The following is a 22,331-nucleotide window of genomic DNA, read 5'->3' on the forward strand; positions in this document are numbered from 1 at the left end:
TTGTTTATAAGCTCAAATGTATATAACGTCCTCTGCTTATTCGATACCCACCGTTTTTATGGAGTTCTAAGCAGTTCTTACGCAAATGTCTAAAGCTATGCGTGCATATGTCCGTAGTATAAGTAAAGTAACATAAACACATAAACAACTCAACGCTGCCACCATGCATGCATATATTATTATAATATGATATTATAATATTTGTAATATTATTATTACAAACTTCACACATTTAATTATTTTGTTTTTTTTTTGTCTAAAAGTATCATTATAATGGCATAATTCTCAATTAGTTATCAAAAACTATATAAGTTATCCGATAACATTTTTGAAAACATATTTAAGAAGAAGCGCACTTGAAATTAACTTTCTAACATTTGTTAGTTAATATAAGTTAAGATCAATATTATCGATATTTTAAAATTTAAACATTTAATTTCGAAATATTTAAGCGTGAAATTTCAAAAAAATGATTAAATAATTTTTAATAAACTTCAATGAAAATTTAAACATATGTTTTCAGAATTTTTTTCTGATAACTAGGACAGTCGGAACAATTAGCAGATGGGTAAATTTTTGTAGAAAACCCTGCAGGTGAGATTGAATTTCTTTAACATCAGTATACCTACCTATATTACAAATTATAACAATGTTAGAGGTTTTTAATATATATTTAAATGATATGCAGGCCGCGTACTTTGTCATGTCTAATCATCTAGATCTGCCTTGTTTTCCTTTTTCAAAACAGACTCAGAAAAATACAAATAGAAATCGTATTTTTTTTCAATTCCTCCATTAGTAATTTATTTTTAGTCAAATGCTCCAATTTTACTTTATAATATGATTCCACATAACCCATCATTCTATCTTCGCTCATTATTAATTCGTCCTGAAAAACTTGTAACGTAAAATATTATTTTGTTAATTAGAAGATCAACACTTATGAAAATTGTATCTTGATCATAATATTATCATAACATAATAATTAATTTTATCAATGTATTATAATAATTATTATTATGATAATAATAATTTATGTTATTGTACATTTGTACAACACATACACTCGTGTATATTTTATATTTCACATACTTTTGTGCTTGTAATATGTTTATACCTAATGTTTATACACATATTATAGACTAATTTTTGTCTTATAAGAAGGTTAGGCAGTTAAAAATGATATCAAAAGTGGTAATAGTAGTATGTTATTATCAGTTTTATCTTTTAACTGTGACATTTGTTTACAGTTATATTTAAAAAAAAAAACTCTAAAGAAGATATACCCCCATTCCCTTACCATCAAAACGTCCAAAACGCATTTGCAATCATCAAAATCTATTTTTTTTTTTTCAAAAAAATAAGAAATTACAATCATTTAAAAATTATGAGGAATGGATATAGGTACCTATTATATGTATATAAATTATAATTTTATAAAATGCCTATACTGTTGTTATTTTGGCTAGCCACCGGTCGTTACGTATTGGTAAGTACACCTTATAACTTTTTGAGGGCAGAATATAAATCTTAGTTTGCCGAAAATATATTACGTTGCTAAAATTCAAAATTGCTTAGAACTGAAATGGGTACCTACTTGTAAATTGTAATAATAAAGGTTAGGTGTGTCCTATATGTCAGATAATATGATAATATGTAGGTGCGGATATTTCATATTTCATATTTCATACTTAAATATTACAATTGTTTACTTTTTACCGAATTAGGTAATATTATGCTTACTCATCAAATTTTTTCTGTATTTCTATTTTCAATTCACGCTTCTGCGTTCTTATAACGTATTTATATTTAATACTAAGGATGATTTTACTTGATTCGCAAAATTTGATTTTACACTATTTAAAAAATGTATATATGTATTATGTATATATTTATTCTTGAAAAATTCAAACAGTAGAGTTTAAAAAAAAAATAAATATACTGAATCATAAACATTTTAAACACACCATAAGTTAACTTTATTTTTCATTAAATTTGAACGGATCTCTTCCATAACTTTGCTTATAGTTTTACAATGGTGAGTTCTATGACTCACTAATTGTCACAGTGCACAATGCCATTTATTGCATTTAGTACAATATAAGTGCAAATTAAATAGGCCATGACGATTAACCGGTATATTCCAAAAGTTATTTATAGACATAATACCATAAACAAGTGTTAAACTTTTTTATAGAATTATATTATAAGTAAGTACTGCTTTAATAAAATATGTTCTTAATGACATATTTACTATACATAATAAGTATCTGTAATGTACCTACTATGTATAGGTATATTTAGAATACATGATAATATTGATAATATATAGAATACTATTCAAAATAAATTGAACCCAATCTAACAAAAAGGTGGAAAAGTGGGTACTGCTTTGCTCTACAACAGTAGTTGTCGGACATGTGATTGTAATGAACATAAGTAATAAAACTAAATAATATTTTTAAAAACCTGTGGGGAATCATCTATTAAAGTTTTAAATGTTAGCTACCTATGAAAAGAAATTTTTTTATAAATTCTAACTGAAGAATAATTAACAAATTTTCGGCATTTTTTCAACATTTTAATTTCATATAGGTAATCTATAGATACTCTGTCAGCTTACATTAGTGCTACATGAATTAAAACTATTGCAATTACATAATATTAAAATTGTTGACCAAACTTTACATATTATCATTGATATTGTATAATATGAAGAATATTATCTTATGTCTTTAATGATTAAAATTCAAAACTATGTATATAATATTATAGATAAGCTGATAAGCAGAATATTAAAAACACCTCACCTGGTTTGTCAAAACTCAAATCAATACATTTGTCGCATACGCCATGAAGGCAATTCAATAATTTTGAAGTAGTGTCCAAAGGCTTTGTGCAAGTTACACATGTGTTCAATTCCCAAAGTTGTTTGGCACTCACGGTGGGATTGATTTTATTTCTGGCAGTATCCATCACGAAGGTACTCTGTAATTAAAAAGTTGTTTGTTTATTCATTATTGTAATACATTTTATAGGTACCTAGCATATTATTGTTTAATAATATTTATTACAAAAAACTACGTGAACAAGGTGGACATCGTTGTCGAAAGTTAGCGTAATTTATTAATAATATAGATTATAGAGAATATAGAGATTGGTATTAAAGCCGTACTGGCGTAAAATCGTGTACAAAATAAATGTATCATATATTTCTTCTGTATAAAAATATTGACATATTCCCGTTTTCACGAACACCGTCCTTATATAATTATTAAGTTGCAATCATATAATATTCTCGGCTCAGTCATCTCGGCCATCACTATATTTTTTCAGCATCATTCATTTTCTAGACTACATTCCGCAGTATTGGCCGTTCGACACGCGGCACGCCACGCCCTTTTCTCCAGTACCACTACTCACTTCTATTATAATCGTCTATAAATTATAATAATACTAGGTAGTCGATTTAAGTCGGTATCATTCTATTCAACCTACTTCAACGATTAATTAGTTATCAGATAGAAGTCCGCTCATAGGGTAAGCTAGCCATAATATAGGTACCTAGTGTATTAAAATGTATAACTGTAAATTGTAATATTATAGTAGGTCATTATCAGTGGCGTCATTTGGGGGCTGCAGAATTCCCCCCCCCCCCCCATTTGACAATTTCAAAAAATACTGAGAATTTTCAATTTTGACCTCCGGAATAATGCAATAACTTGATTCACTTTCCTATATCGCAAAAGATGCATAAGTATACTGTTACTATAGTAAACCGGAGAATTTTTATTACCCTAAAAGTTGATGACAGAAAGAAAAAAGACACACACATCATTGTAAAACCAATATATTTATTGATACGCTCAGATCCTAAAATGTCAAATGTCTATAAATATCTCAAAAAGAGTAAAAATAATTTTTCATGAAAAATATTGAATTTATATAACGTAATTAACATGTAGGTACTAGGTACCTATAGTGAGATACTGAGAACAATAGTTAATATTTATAAATTTAAATAAAACAACTTTATTCGTTTGCCCCGTTTTGATAATATTCCATAGAAACATACAATTTGTATTTTAATCTATAAAGTTTTATACAATAATGATAATATTTATTTTTTAAATAGTCTTATAAGCCTTATAATTATAAATTATAAGACAATAATTAAATTAATAATGTATTTATATCATGCTAAATTTGTATGAAAGTTCATGAGTTCTTTACCAAACAAATACCAGTGCATTTTAAGATTTTTTGATTCTATCATACTTTTAACAATCGATTGTAAGATATTATGACAATCATATGTTTGTTGGTTATCATAAAATACCTTACGAACGTAAATCGAAAACATGATAGCAGATAACAACACATAAATAGAATACCAATGTATATAGGTATTATAGATATGATAAAAGGGATAAAAGTATGTAACCACTATAGGTTGTACCTATAATACCTATTACAATATTACCTATAAATGCCAAGTGCATATACCTCGCTTATCGTCAATGAGTACCTAATAGGTAATAGTCACTAAGGAATAATTACTAAGAAAAGTACCTGGAATTTTTTACTTTTGACCGGGAATGTATAACCTGGATTAACTTACCTACTAGAATACATTTTTAAGTTTATAATCAAAAAATGTTTTCTGCTATAAAGTGTCCAGGCACAAAAAAAAAACAAATCTTAAAACCGGATACTTATAATATAAGCACAATGTTACAACAATGACAATCACTATTTTTATGATTTGCAATCATATATTTTTTTCGTAATTCTGGACTTATTTTGTATGAAAGCACATAATATTAAGACGAATAGGCAAACCTGGGCAAGTTAATGATAATTTATAAGTTATAACTGAGTTAAGTTAAGTTGATAGAAAACATTTTAAAAAGTTTAAAGTTAACAGTTAACCTAATTTTTTTTTAACTCAGTTAAGTTAAAAAGTTATGTGAACATTTTCAATTAACTTATTAACTATAGTAAAGTTATTATTGTTTTTTTTTTTTAATATCTATACAAATACCCATTAATATGGTTTAAAATAATAAAAATCATAAAAATCATAAATATTATTGAACACAGGAAATAGCCAATATATGAGCATAACCTAATTGGTTTTAAATTAAAACTTTTAATTAAAAAATAACTTATTTATGGCGAAAATATTTAATGATATTATGTTCTTGAGAATTGTACATTTGTGATTTGTATCTATGTCAATATAATAATATAATATCACATTACTAATTATCAGTTATTAGTATTTATTAATTATTATTATTGTTATTAATATTACAATATGCCTATGGTCTTTATATAATATACGATATACGATACACTTAAATGGCTATTGCTATATATGAAATATTAAGTTATTTTTTCTTGAAGAATTCTGGTTAATGGAATGATAAATACATTTAAACACCACAGCGTATACGTAGTGAACTATATTGTCACAATATAATATTAAATACATCATATACACTGCGTGCGCAAAAAAAAAAAAGTGGGTCAACTTACGGGGAGTATGGTTTTACCTTAAATAAAAACAAAAAAAAAAAACAGAAATTAACTAAAATATCTAGGTTTTTGTTAGTGGCCTGTGTCATCATAAATCATAATCAGCAGACATATGCAAAAAAGAAAAAATAATCAGAACAAATAAGCATATTTTTAAAAAAATCGTTGAAAATAGCAATAAAAAGAAACTTTCAAATTTCATAATTGAATGTGTTGCATAACATTACATACACTTTCATTGCACTCTGCTACATTTTATATCAATAACCATAAAAATAAGCAAATGATATAAGTCCCGAGCCCTGATAATAAATAATAATCATATTTTATGACTAACAGAATATTATATTACATAGATATACCTATCGGTGACGACGAGATTGTTAACTGCCTGTTGATGCCCTTTAAATAAAAGCCATACCGAAGCCCTTTGTGACGCAACTTAATTCAGTATCCTTATTCCTTAGTGGCGTTGTCAAATACAACTAGGTATACAAACTCAAATAAAGCTGCATTTTTAATCATATCATTTTAAAAACCCGGACGCGAGTGTTCAAATCACCTACAATTCACATCACGTATTGGTATTCTATTAAAATTGTATGCATAGTGACTTCATTTCAGTTTTTAATAGAGGACCAACATTTTTGACCAGACAAATTGGTATAACTTATAAAACAACAGGTGGTCGCTTCGGTCGCAAACACATATTAATAACAATTGTATTTATTTTCCTTCATAAAAAACACACATATATGATATAGGTACTTGCTAACTTCCATGCACGTCCACGCATATGAGTCTAAATTAAAATATTTCAACTATTAATATAAGTAATTACCAATTCATCATTGTAACAATAATTGGTTATAACCTACATAATATAATATTTTCCTATAAATAAAAGTATGTTTTTGCGCTAGTAAAATATAATAATATCGAAAACAATCGGGTACCGACACATCGGGCTGTTTTTAAAATCAGACAGTAACAGATGCTCTCCTTGCCTCCAAAATGACGCCAAAATTGTCCAATCAAACAAAACAAATGTTATAAATTAATATATTTTTTCTTTACCTATGTTTTTTTTAAGACCCATGCCTATATAGCTATATGTAATTTTCCGTTTTTGTTTTCGAAAAGAGGTAAATTTTGAGTAATATTTTTTAAAAATGTTGTTTAATAATATAATAGCCGGGGAGAGTTTTCAAAATTAATGTGAACATTTTTCAATTTTATCAAAATATAGTGAAAGATTTTTTCTTTTATTGATAAATCTTTCCGTTTGCTTGATGAAATGTAAAAACAATTTTTGAATGTATAGGAAATACAACAATTACTGAATGACATTGTTCAATACATTATTCAAATACTGAACGACGGGACATTTATCAAATATATATATTGTAATATATATCATTATATCATTGATTATAAATACTAAGTATTCCAATAGTATATTATATAGTATATACACACGTTGCCACAAGTTATACATATAATATAATTGATCGGATATAATAATTTTAATATATAATTTTGAAATTTGAAAACTTTATTTTAACTCGCGTTTAATTATCCGAAGTTAATAGATTCAAAAACTATTAGACCGTTTTTAATAAAATGTTATACCAATAGATTCCTTGAAACTTAGAAGGTGTTTGTAGTTTATTTTTTCAATCCCTATATCTATATCTATTAGAGGTAAAAGTTATATCTCAAACGTGACCTTTCTTTTAACTCACGAAAAAAGAATACTTTTTTGTTCATTTATAGTTGCCAATATTACAATTATAATTAGTAGAAATATAGTGTATACATTTTTTCACAAATAAAAATCTTTGAAACGGGCGGGATAGCTAGTGCGTAATAACTATCTATAGTCATCACCCGATTTTGCAATGTTGATACTTGTATAGTAGGTAACAACAAATTTCTACTAAGAAATTTTGGATATCTTATCATTAACTTTGTACTCCGATGCCGATGCCACGGCAATAATAAACATCAATAATTACAGTGAGTTCTATGTATCAACCATTTATTGGAATCAAAGAGGACAAAACCCAAACCAAATAGCTCATATGTGACAAAATATGTTAAATTGACCTTTTAATTTTTATTAGAATCACTAGCTAGGTATGTACCGGATAATTGAATCACTTTTATAAACATTATTTTTATCATTCTTGGCTTTTCAAACTGATTATATTAGAAGAAAAATAGCTCACAGCTGGTAGGTACCTATAGGCTGTATTATAGGTATACAATTTTATTTTTTTATACTTATAAGTGTATTGATATTCGATAATAATATAATATATAGGTACTACGATACGAATATTATATATAAAGGTTTACATTAACTAACTTGGAAAAAAAATTTTATTTTGCGTAATAATTATTAAAATTCGGGCGTGGCGCAGGAATAACTGAATTTGTAAACCGGACGCGAGCCTTACAAATAGATTAGAGACGAATAAATGCTTCTTATATGCATCTGGTGGCCGTTTGAGTGGGTGTGTACTGTGTTGTGAATATAAAGATAAGATAAGGATGAATAGGCTACTCCTATACTAAAAAATAGGCCGTTGTTCGGTATGTGGATGAAAGACAGGCTGCATACTTTTATAAATTATAATATTATAGTGTACTCAATCTAGCAAGAAGTCTTATCATTAATTGTATTTGTTATTTAATTGATAAGTACCTTTGAAACTGAATGTCCTAAATATCAAAATGTTCATTCTGGCGTTATAGATACTGATGGCCTATCTTAGATTATTATTATTTTTATCTTATCAGAGGTGTATTGGTACGGATACGCGGGTATACGGCGTATGGCTGTCAGCAGATTTTCGATTTTCGGCATATTATACCCAATTTAAAATCTCATTTTACGGGTATACGCTCCTAAAATAACCAAAAAACCAAATAAAAGTTAAAAGTTATTTATTAAATATTAGTTCATAGAAAAAATTGTTATGATGTTTTAATGAATTATTTATCTACAGAAGAATTGAAGATAACAATATGCTGTTGTGTTTAATGTATTTTAAGTTCAATTTAGTAAACGCGCCAAACGTGTTTCTTGCGGTGTTGTATGTTGGTAAGTACAAAGTGCGGTAACCACTGACGCTACGTATTTATTAGGCATGTCGCATGTCACATGGGCCATTAAAGATTGGAATTGCTTATTATTTTAGTTTTATTTATTTATAAATTATTATTACTAAAATAATATGTATTTTTCCTAAAATTTAAGTTTTAAACAATTTAAACTTTCAAGAAACTACAATTGTGTAAAATGTATAACCCGTAAGGTGTACCTATTGGCCACAGGCGTCAGTTTTAATTTTTAAATTCAAAGAATTTGACTTATTAGTTTTTAAATATAAATGGTCCACCTCTGGATCAATGGAACGCAGAAGTATATGTTAAGTCAATAGTCATGGCTAATTAGCCAATATAGAGCTGCTGATGATACTAGAACAAAGATATTGAACACCGATGAACCCAATATTAAATACAAAACATCTTTGTGAAAAATTCTATTATAAAAAAATTGTATAATATTATTATAATATTCTATTATTTCTTTTTAGTTTTTATTGTATTTTATTTTTTTGACATTCAAGTTGATTTTGTTTTATTTTCTATTGTTGTATTATTAAAAAATAATTAAAATTATGTTAAAAGCTATGTACCTACTAATTGAATAATGAATTGCAATAACGTTATTTACGATAGTATAATTTGAACGTAATGTTATTTAGAAGTTCTAAACGTATTTGGGATTAATGAATGTTTTTCGAGCGGAGTGAAAACATTTATTTTAGGTTACATACATATTTTATCTGCGCGTATACCAATAAATATATTCAGCAATACATCATTGCCTATCTATCATTATATAATATATATAATAATTAATATGGTGGTAAAGGAGATCGTGGGACAGCGTGGTTATGATAACACGGACGCGTGCGTCGCCGTCGTTTGCTTAGAAACATAATATATTACGGCTCGTGCCGCACACGTCGCCCGCGACTGAAATAGCTCTCTTCCCGCCCTTGCCACACAATATACTATTGCATCATATAATATTATATATTAATCGATTCTAACTTGTTACCCTGTGGACTGGAGAATAGTTATGACTTTCAAGTAGGGCTCGGATTTAAATTCCCTTAAAAATAAAGAAAATCCTGAAAAAATTACTATGTAAATACCCACATTTGAACTTAACAACGAAATAAATTATTTCTAAACAAATTGTTCTTCTATAGGTATTCATCATTTCGTAATTTCGAATAGAAATTGTAATTTATAATACTTTTCGTCTATATAAAATACTATACTAATGATCAACATTTTTAAACGAGACATATATATAATATATATTTCATAGCACATATCACATACAATTTTGTTTTAAATGTATATTTAGTAACACGTATATCAATCGGTTTCAATATGTTTTTTTGTTTAATCAAGCTGTATGCCTGTATACACTACTCTGTACCAGACTGTACATAATGGTTTTTGATAAAAATAAACCAGTACTCATATTTCTGGTTTTAATATAATTTAGTAGGTATACACAAACATGTTATTACTTATTATCACAGAAGTAGTGTGAAGTAAGTAGAAAGAATTTTAACTTATCGATTTTCTTGTATTTAATTTGGCTTATAATTATTTCATGCTATTTCCACCATCGCAAACATTACACTTAAATGAGATAGATATTCATATTTTATTGTAAACATTTTAATATTATGCAAATTATTTTATTTGTCTTTACAGTAAAAAAATTTGGAAAAAAATGAAAAAAATACCACTATATTATTGTTATTATTTTCTAAATAATTATGCACTTTCAAAAAAATAAAATAAAAATATATACATCAATTATAACGTTTTTGTTATAAATAAAAACAATTAGCTACTGGAGCTTGTAAAAAAATAGTCATATGAATGTATTACAAAGACGACCTTCATTATAACTTTATATTATTTTACTTTTCTAGTGTAAAAATGTGAATATTTGGTTGATGCGTAAATAGGTAAATTTAATAACCGTAAAAAAAAAAATATATAATTGTGTTGCATTTTCAAAATATGTTTAGCTAATTAAATTGTATTTTAGTATTTTATTAACGTTTGCATTTAAAACACTAAGTATGCATATTAGGTTCAAATGTTAAGTTACTTATTAACTTTAAAAGAAAATAATATACTTTTTATAATGTATGTAGGTATAGAAATAATGAATCTTAGACCTTAGTGCGTATATTATGATTACAGCAAGACCATTAATATATTATACTATTATACTATATAGTATTACTATAATTGTAGAATTTATGGATGTTCATCAACGATGTTTCAATATTTGATACAAAACCACTTTATTCACACCTAACTATAACTGAGAGCCACTCAGAAACATCAGTAATCAATACCTAGATCGGCTATAATATTAAATATATATAGGTAATTATAACTAGGTAGTTAGTTTTTAGAATACAATACAATTTGATTTAAAAATATCATTTGTACATGAGTAGCATGATGCGCTACTAGATATTTCTAGGACATTTAAGGAACCATAGAAATGATTATGTGTATATAGTGTATACAGTATAGGGGATAAATATCTCATAGTCATATGCTACTTTTTTGAGGAATTTAGATTTTGTTGTTATTATTGCTTTGCTTTTCTGTGGCAATAAACAAATCGTTACGAAAATCGGTTAAAAAAAAGTTGTGCCTTGCTCAAAAACATTATCTATGTTAAAGTCACGATTATTCACATATAACAGTGATTTTACACATGACAGTGGTATAACTGGGTGCCGCAAGCATTCACTAAGTATGCCGCGGTCTTTCGGAAAGTTCAACTATTCGTCCAAGAATAAAATTATAAAAATATTATTAATAAAAAACTGTTGGGCCATCAAGCACACATTTCTAATGAAATGTACTTATATAATTAGAATTCAAAACAATTTTGTTCTTCTAATTATTTAGTGGAAAAAAAAAGTAAATGTGCCGTGAAAATTTTTTGATAAACACGGTGTGCCGTGTTTAATAAAAGTTTGAAAACCACTGACATATAATATTTCAATACAGCAATACCTAATACCTATATTTAACAAATACCTACTTTAAAAATAATATAAGTGTAAGAATTTTCTTTGTTAAAATATACTTATTAATACGAAAATTGTACGAAACGTAAAGTATATTATGCACACTATAGGCGAACGCAAACACGTGTCTCCGTTCGTTTCGAGCGTCGCAATGTATGATAACTGTTATTTATTTTAAAAGATACATTTAAAGAATGTATATATTTTAATGTTTTTTTGTGTTTTACATTTTTCTTTGATTAGAACTGATTACATTAAATAACTTTATATTGCTTATATTATAATATGGTAGGTACCTGCCAACTAATTTAGATTATTTAAGTAAAAATGAATTATATTTAAATATACTATTGCATTCTTATTTATAATATGGCAGCAATTCGTGATAATATTGGAAAATGGAACTTTATAACTTGTTCGTATTCGTTTTCAAACGTGTATGTAGTGAACGTGGAAACACGTAATATAATCATGTATAGGTAAATCTATAATAAACCCAGACATGTTTCTCGCATGGTATGGCAAATTGTTGTAGGGACCCACACCTTGGTGGTGTTTAAAAATCATATTTTTTCGTACAAAACCTAACAGGGACTGTCACTATTTATCGTAGTCATAAAATAAGACAAATAAACAAAGTATATACCTACCTAGCTAGTAAAATCTTTTTATCAGAATTAAAATCAAGCAATCTAAACCAAGTTTAATTTTTTCAAAACTTTAGACCTTTTGAAATAAAATTTACATTAGTAGCGATGTCCCTTAGAAATGTTGGCTACTATATATGTACATAAATGTTGAACGAATAAACTATTTGTTCCCCTGAAGTAGCTGTTCTGTGGCAGAAGTGTAATTTATGAACACGCATCAATATAATGTATACTGTATAGGTACATTAGTCTATGAACAATGACATCGCGTCATTGCATTCGAATTCACATTTGGCGCACGGTGATAGTAAACTTAAATTTAAATATAAATTTCTCACATACATTTGCTTATGATACATTAATTGTTTTATTTAGTTGAACAATAAAATAACAAGCCACTTGTAACGTACCCACAACTGCACAACTACTGATGGAAGTAATTGAAATAATTTACAAAGCTGATTGTAATATTCTGTATTTATTATACTCAAATAAATAGTTATGCAAAATATTCTAAGTCCAAAAGATTAATTTAATTGTACTGTAAGTAAGCGAGTTGTGACTGGCATTTAGCTAGGGACTGTTCTTCGTGAGGCTTGTTGCTCGTCTGATGGACGCTTGTCCAACTGCAGCTCTCCTCGATGGGTCTCTGTCCCTGTCCCTTCTATTATTTCACATGACCATACATGGTCATCTTGTTGTTAGGCCTAGTGTGAGATTGTCACACGCTTGCACAAGCCGGATGTCTAACATATATTGTTGTTATTATTATTGTTGTACATTTGTGGTGTTATTTAATATAATAGCACAAATCCTAATTTATATTATTTTAGAATTATTTATATACGTAGTCTTATATCTATTGCCGCACGCCGCTTATGGTCACGCGCTCGATATTATTAGCGTGGTAATGTCGCACTACTACACTACTACAACACACGCACTGTGCACAGTACATGTACGCGGTACCATCGATATTATTATTATTATTACTATTACGCTCGCGTATTATATTTATATTTACGCGGCGCGTATATTATATTATGATAACGTACATATTACAATGTGATTGAGATAATTTAGTAAGATAGTCACAGCTCGCTACACACTTATAAAAATAATAATTATTCTCAATTATTGACATCATAAATGGACCACAAGGACACACAGTACATACCTACTATACCCTAGGTGATTTGAACATACGCGATTATTTTTTTAAAACGTCACAATTTATTAATAATATATTATATTTATATTTATTATGCTAATGTAGATATTATAATATAATATTTTATAAATTCCGGGAAGAAAATACAACGTCCACAACGGACGGACGAAATGATTTTTTTTTGTGGTTTTCGTTTCTAATAGATTCGTATGTAATTCCACGGCATTGACGCTACTGAATAATCGGACCCGGGTTCGGACTGTAGACATTGTCGGACCATGGTAGCCGCACGCCAGGTGGGTGCCTTATCGGACACTCGCCTCACGGAACTCTGAAGAGTCACTGGAACTTACGCCATTTGCGAGCTAGGTCCGCCGTACCCGTATAGCCGACCGCTTCGCCAGAACATAATTTTTAGTTTTTACAAATATATACAATCTATTGAAGAAATGTAGATACAAAACCTTCAATTAAGACAGTTTCGAATGCCGTACGAGCGCGTGAGCTTGACGAAAGATAAGTGGTTTACACAAATTAGCGGACATTTAGTGATAGTATGAAGATAAATATTTATATCAAGGTTATTCTTGTGCGTATTTTATTCTGATACGAAAAAATTTAAGAAATATATTTTAATATTAATATTATACCTGTAGGTTCATATTTTGTTTTGTGAAAATGTAACTATCGTTTCCACATCTTTATTCGTATATTATATACATGTTATGGATAACAATCCGTAACAGAGTGATGATAATATAAACAAATAGTTGCATTTAGACTTAAAATTGTCAATGAAATATTTTGACACAATATTATCTAAATTTACTTAAATTATTAGATTTACTAGCTGTTAACATCATTTCATATATAATTTGGATAGAATAATATTGCCAAATTGAATCGATCTATGATAAGAAAGTATTGACTCAAAAGTTAATATAGCAATATAATATATATAATGGCATATATTATACACAATACATATATCAATATGTATTATATTATAACAATAGTGAAAATAATATACGCTATACTTAATACAAAATATGACGTGTTAATGTCTTACGTACCTGTGTGAAACCGTATGTTACCGACTAATGACTATAGTATAATATTATAATATATGTACTGAGTAATGACTACCTACTGAGAACGTGGCCAACAAAGAGTGGACTGCGGTTTAAAAAATACAGAATGCCCGAAGAATATAATATGTTATGACTTATGATGGCTGTGGAGAGAAAATTGTGATTGTAACGATAAATTAAGTTACAATTATTTTGATTACGCGTGACCAAAAACGTAAATACCTACTTACTGTAAAATAATACTTTATAATAACAAAAAAACACTTGAAATAATATTGTTCATAATACTGTATATTATGATGTAGGTATGTAGGTACCTACCTATGGAGTATGTATAACGCGCAGAACTGAAGCAAACTGACAAGGTCAGGGGGCTCAAAAGTCAGAAAAAATACAGGTACCCACGTTTTTATTTATAATTAACTGTGACAACTCGAGACATAAATTGGTCATTACTCGAGAGACAACATCCGTTCTGTTCGTAGTACCAGTTTACTCGTGGGCATATTTAGACTTACTTCTAGGGGGGGGGGGGGGAATGACTCATTTTTTTTCTTTAATTCAGGCTCAAAATTGTTGTTAATATTTAAATTAGGTGAATATTCTTAATATTTGGTGGAGGTAGTTATTTTTTAACACCTGTCTGTGTTTTGAAAGTTACACTTGTGCTTTATGTAATTTATCACTAAGTATGGACCCGACAAAAATCCCAATTCACAGCCTCACGTAACGTACGCTGAACGCTTGAAGTTATCACAATATCACGCACCCTCGTTACGGTGGTTTGACACGTTTAAACTTAAACGATTTAATTTAAAAACACGTGCACGAGTATAGTATCATTGGTTATACATATATGTATGTATAATCAATGGTAGTGTGTAGAAGTTATGACATGCGTGGCCGTGAAATGGATATAATAATGCTATATATTATATAGTTATCAGCATTAACGCCATTAACTATACGATTTATGATATCATAACTCTCTTATTATGTGATATTGTATCTAAGTATCTAGTCTATCTAAATAATTGTTATCTATATATATATAAAGACTTGTCCTGGGTGATTCATCATCGCCTAGCCGGAACAGCTGAAGCTATGGATATGAAATTTTCAGTAAATGTACTTATTACTATGTATAAGGGCACTAAGAAAGGATTTTTTGAAATTCGCATTTTAAAGAGGTGCTCCTCAAACAGGGATCTTGAGGTTCACGATGGAAATTGGAAATTTTGTTTTTATTTATTTTTTAAATAGTTGCCATTGGTTACAGTCTACAGTAGAAATTAGTATTTATTTATTATTGGTTTCTATTGGTTATTTGGTCAGATCAGGTACAAGCTAGCACCAAATCAAATTATTGAACATTGTAGCAACTGCAAGTTACATCCAAAAACAGTTGAACAATCATAATTGTGCCGGGTCGGCTAGTATGATATAAAATAATATTATGTAATAATTTTAACATTACTTATAAGTTATAATGATCCACATTAAAAAAAATTGGAAGTGTGTATCAAACGTATAATCGATTCCTTAAATACGGGTTCAAGGGGGTAAATACGCCCCTGAGCTTACTTAAATTAACTTAAACAATACGGAAAATCACCACCTCACCGAAAAAACCGAACTCCAGCATCCGTTCAGCGACAATACCAAATCTGCGACACAAATACGCAATCACAACTATAAGCAATCAATGTGGAGAGGTTGACATTTTATCCGTAACCAATATTACTGGGTGGATTAATTTCTGAAAAAAAAGCAGGCAAGAATATTAAATTGTACAATCCGGCACGTAAGTATGAGAAGGACAAGTAATAAAACGACAATATCATATTTGTACTGTGTTTACTAATATTCACGAAATAGTGAAGAATAATGTAATGAACCTAATTATAATCATTATAATAATTTTTAGTGCAACTCTGCGGCAATACCGTGACGATAGCCTGCGCACTTAAGGTTAGGAGTATATTTTTGTATGTTCACAGCCAGCTTTTCCACGGTAACAAAAATTTACCTAACCTTTATCAAAAAAAAAAAAAAAAAATGTCTATAAGAAAGTCAAATTAAATTTTTATGAGCGTTTGAAATTCAAAATTTTACAACATTAGATTTTCACTCGATTTCTCATGTAGCGATTTTCTTGTTTTGTTGTAATTCAAAAATGAATAATTGTAGGTAGATACATGAAAATTTCACTGAATGATCATTTTATCAATTCTTATGCTTGATAACATTTTCAAAATATTTTGACCTGTTTTGAGCTGTTTACGGACCATTTCATACTTCAATTTTTTTTATTTTTTTTTCTAGAATATCAATAAAGTTTTATCTGTTGGGCCAAAAAGCGTAAAAATTTAATACAAGGCTCCTGATATATCTAATTCGAAACGGTACTCGTTATAAAAGTGGTCAAAGGGGAAAAAAAGGACGATTTCACGATTTTATAATATTAAATAATTACGGTCGACGTTTCCTACCACAAATATTGCTTCAAATGAAAAATGACAAGAGACATTTTTTGTTTTTTTTTTGGATTTTGTTTCTTACGGTTTAAAGTTCAGAAAATTGTATCCATTTTTGAGCTATTTATAGACATTTTAGTTTTGGGAGTTTTTTTTGTTGTAATTCGGTTAAAAACATTCGTATAAACTTGAAATTTGGGTTGCTTACTTATATTAGCCTTACCTAAACATGGTAAAACATTTAGGTTTACATAACCGAGTTATATTAATTGTAGCGTGTTTTAATTTACGTAGTTTTTTTTTCTCAAAAAAATATTTATATAATAATAATTGTCTATGGATATAAATTTTAAACACATGAATAATATTATGCCATATGTCAATATGTGATACTTCATATCTACACTTAACTATAGGTACCTTTTTTTATAAGCACTTATAGATCGAATTTTGACAAAATTTATCAAATTTAAAATTGAATAATTATTTTGTAGTTAAAAATGTATAAAATATTCAACTTTTATATCTAAGGATTGAAAATTTAAAACAAGATTCTACGTAAGAAGTTAATTCTGTTACCAAAAAATCTAAAAAATACATAAAAACAGTTTATTTTTATAGTCATTTTAAGTTCAAATTTGGACGAAATTACATATTAAAAAATCTAGAATAACTATATTATTTGTGGGTACTTGAAACTTCTAAAGTAAACTATTATATATTTATGATAGTATCACGATTTGCTGTTGATGTATAACGCGTTATAAGTACCTAATGGATATTGTGATATGGTTAATTTGGAATTTATTATAGATACCTATTATAGTTCAATTTTTTTTTATACCATAGATAAGTATATAATATGTCTTATACCTAGACTGACATACCGTCTCCGCTCAGAATCGTTTTTCTTATACAATAATATTATATCATTGAATTCAAATTTAATACCATCCAATATACAGTGATCCACTTGTAACCTACTGCAGCGTACAGCAGAGCGACATCCACTTGCCCACCTTTTTAATAATAATTCTATAGTAAAAATAAATGATAATCCCAATGGCTCCTCTAGGCTGTTACCGGTCGTTCGTTTAGAACGTATACCTATTATATATAAATGTATAATTCACTATCGACACCGTTGTCATTCATATACCTATATATTGTATTATACTATAAGACCCCTTCGGCCTTCAACTTCAAAAATCCTACGATCAAGACATTCGGTACAAACAACACAATAAATTACTAATGGCACATTTGTCACACATCACAAAATAAAATAAAATTATACACACATCAATACTTTAACATTACGTATTAATCGATGCATATCAAAAGAAGGGATTACACAAATATCATTCTATAATATAAGGATCATACAAAACAGTGGCGTATGTAAGATTTTTCAATGGGGGGGGGGGGGCCTTGATAATTAGTTACAATTTTATTTTTATTTTATCCAGTCTAATAATTTCAGACGTTTTTTTTTTTGAGGTAGATATTTTAAAATGTTTGTAACTTCTCAACTTTTCTGGCAGAAAAAATGCTCTGATCATAATGACTTTGATGCCCGTCGCCCGATGTATGTTTTTGAAAGCAAATTGAATCTAGTTGGTACTTTTCGGGGGTCTAAAATAATTGGAGAAAAAAAATTAAAATGTATTAAAATTGTTTGTAACCATTTACTCACTGTACTTTACTGTACCGTTCTCACTTGGATTCTATTTGATTAATTAATTTTTTTTTTCTATGAATGTCAATAAAAAATTATTTATTTGGCAAAAAGCTTAAATATGTAATACGTAAGTTTTTATTATAGCTAAATATAGCATCATGGTTATGTTTTATTAGCATTTAAAGTTCAAATTTCGTCAAAACCACAGTTAATTTGTAGTTTTGCACTTATAAAATATTAAATGTGTTTAGCTAAGGCTAGACAATTTAATATAAGGTCTATCATACAAGTGGTTCATACTTTTACCGAAAAATTGGTATGAAAATACATTGTTTTTTCAAAAATGAATTCATTCTGGTAACTGGTAAGACATAAATGAAGTTTACGTCTTGCAGCTTACTATAGTTGATAGGTGAAACTTGATAAACATTTTTTTTTAAAGTAATAATAATGCGGGCAATGGGGGGGGGAATTCAGCCCGTTAGCCACCCCCCCCCCCCTGTGGACACCACTGTTACAGAATCGTCGTGTCAGACTGCCTTTTATACAAGAGGATCCGATGCACAACGTCCATGTTAGAATATTAATATTATGCACTTTGACAATATTTTTTTACGATTCAAAGCGAGTGCGTTCATATACCTATGTAGGTTGTAGGTATGTATATTGAGTTATTCTAGCATGCGGTATGAGTGTATGATTGTCTAAATTAATTATCTCGTAGTTCAAATTCACCTTGTTAATAATTCATTCACCTATATATTTACTTTTTGCAATATAAGGTTCTACTCTAATCTCCAGCACCACCGTCCGCACACTCTACCACCTCTGCCCGCAATCAAACTTTCGTAAATTAATTATAATAATATTAATACTATGTATATTACCGGCCTTCCACCAATTGTTCCCAAGGCTAACGACGACCGTCGGTTTACGTACTCACTCCTCTTCTCTTCCTGCCACCTACGATGACATATAGGTGCAAATTATTATTGTATATTTATACCAGCGTTTTTCTTATGAAAACATATAGAGTAGCGACCGTTGAAGTTTTCTCGGCGATGCCCACGGGAAGAACGTTTGGTGAAAAAGGGTGATCAGACATCGACGGTTGTCTGATCCCTTTTGTAACCATGTACTTATTATTATTTTTTATGTATCTGGCCGGTGCAATGCGTATCGTCTGACGCCGATGATGATTGATTTTCTTGTTATTACTAAACGTCTGATCGGAGAGGTGTTGAATATTATATTTTATGTGTTGCATTTGTCTCATGTAAGTAAAAGGATTGCGTATATAATATGTATATTGAATCACCCCACATTTCATACAGCCATCGCCACTAGTTATCCTGTGTTTTTATTTAAGTATAGAAATATTATATATTATATAATTATAAAGTCTTGATTTTTTATTTTTTAACACCTATTATACTACGGTATCGCCAGTGATGCTTAACGCTAAATCTAGGTACCTATATCTAGCTAATAAAAATCATCATTTTCATTTAGCTATATTATGTAACGTTTATAATACTGTATATATATATAATTTGCGTTGTCTATCGTCGTTCTGAAAAATTCTGCTGATTAAACATTGACCTATAAACTTAAGTGTTTGTAAAATTATTTTTACATGGACATCTGTTTGGATAATCCATAATAATTTTGGGGCAGTGGTTTAGGATACGACAAATTTCAGTATCTTATTACTATGCAGTACCTACTACCTACATACCTTAACTAAGCGGGAACGTTCAGAAGTATATTATTTTAAAAATAAAATAAATCGAAATTTGAAGCAGTTCATTGAAATCCTAACAGTTATGTAACGGTATTACATTATCTATATTACATGATCTATTTATAATCAATGGTAATATGTTAATAAAATAAAATATTATATTCTTTGAATATTTTACAAATATGCGTACATCTTACACACGTAATATGTGTATAATAATTAATAAGTATACTTATATATTATATTTGACGTATTAGGTACTTATCTATAAATTACAAGTGTCATAATAATATATTATAACAATCGTACACATTTAAAAACGCGGAGAAAAAAGAATATTTTACGTGGTCATCAAATTCCGGGGCATAGCATAGTACGGAGAAGTGGCATCGACGCATCGTCACGCACGAGCCGTCGCCGTCCCAGATAGCAAATGATTGACTAAAAATATAATTATAACATTATAATAATATTATTATAATATTATCATTACAAAATGTAATCAGGGGTGCAAATCCCGTAACAAAGACTGCATTTGAATACTTCCTAGCGAGGATTACAAATAGATTAGAGACGAATTATTAACGAATCGTCCATTTGTTTATCGGCCGTTTAAGTGGGCGTGTATAAAACATATAGATAGGTAATAAAAGAATGGATAGACCACTCCTGTAACATATTAAAAGATGGGTCGCGGTCCGGAACAATGGACAGACAACTTTTATACTATACCTCTAGCACACTCACTCCAGATAAATGTTCACTATCGACCAATAAATTATGGTATACTATACAATAGGAATCCATTATTATTTTACTATTTACAAGTAAATCTTTAGGCTGTAACACGCGCGATTCCATCAACTATATAAAATAAAATAGTACCAATCATTTAGGCAAAAACAGTGAATTCTAAATATCACTCATTGCTGGATTTCTACAATTTACCTATATAGGTACAATTTAAAACAACGTAGGTACTTATAGGGACTCAATATTAGTTACATAATTAATAGAGATCAGAGAATAATTAGTTAGATATTTGCATCCAAAAATTTAAAGTTAAAAGCTTACATTCATTTTTACATAAACTCAATAGAGTACCAACAAATATTAAATATTAACTATGAGGCAAACAGAATTTAATAAAATAAAAATTTATATTTACGAAAAATCATACAAAAATTATAATCTACAATATATCAACAAACAATTTATTTTTTATAATACCTGCCAATTTACACGAGTCTAAATGTTTTACTTTATTATAGATACATGATTTATCCAACACTGACAATAAAAAAACACATAATTGATAATTCACATTGTGAGCAAAAATTAATACAAATAATAAATATTTGAGAACTGAAGGTTATAGGTATATAATATTATATAAAAAAAATGTAATTCAATATTCAGCTTTAATAAAAATGTCTACTGACTTTTATTTAAATAATTATTGGAACGCAACACCAAATTTCTATAGAATTGATTTATTATCAAATTTAAAAGTAAGAATATTATCTGTATAATAAAGATGACGGACCTTCAAAAAATAATCTAAAAAATATATGAACTTTCTGTTTTGTAGACACTTAAAGTTTATATTTCGTCAAAATTTCATATTTAAACAAAAATGACGATTTTTTAGTAGTTATTTCGTTGTAAAAAAATATTATTATAAAATATTATTCGCAAGGATTTTCAAGTTTAAAATGCGATATTATCATAAAAAATTAATCCGACAAATCGTAATGCTAATTGTGTATAGGAGGCAACCGAGTTTGAGCAACGGTGACGAATCGACGGAGTAGTGGG

The sequence above is a fragment of the Acyrthosiphon pisum genome, chromosome X (assembly GCF_005508785.2).
Source record: "Acyrthosiphon pisum isolate AL4f chromosome X, pea_aphid_22Mar2018_4r6ur, whole genome shotgun sequence".
Taxonomy (NCBI): Eukaryota; Metazoa; Arthropoda; class Insecta; order Hemiptera; family Aphididae; genus Acyrthosiphon; species Acyrthosiphon pisum.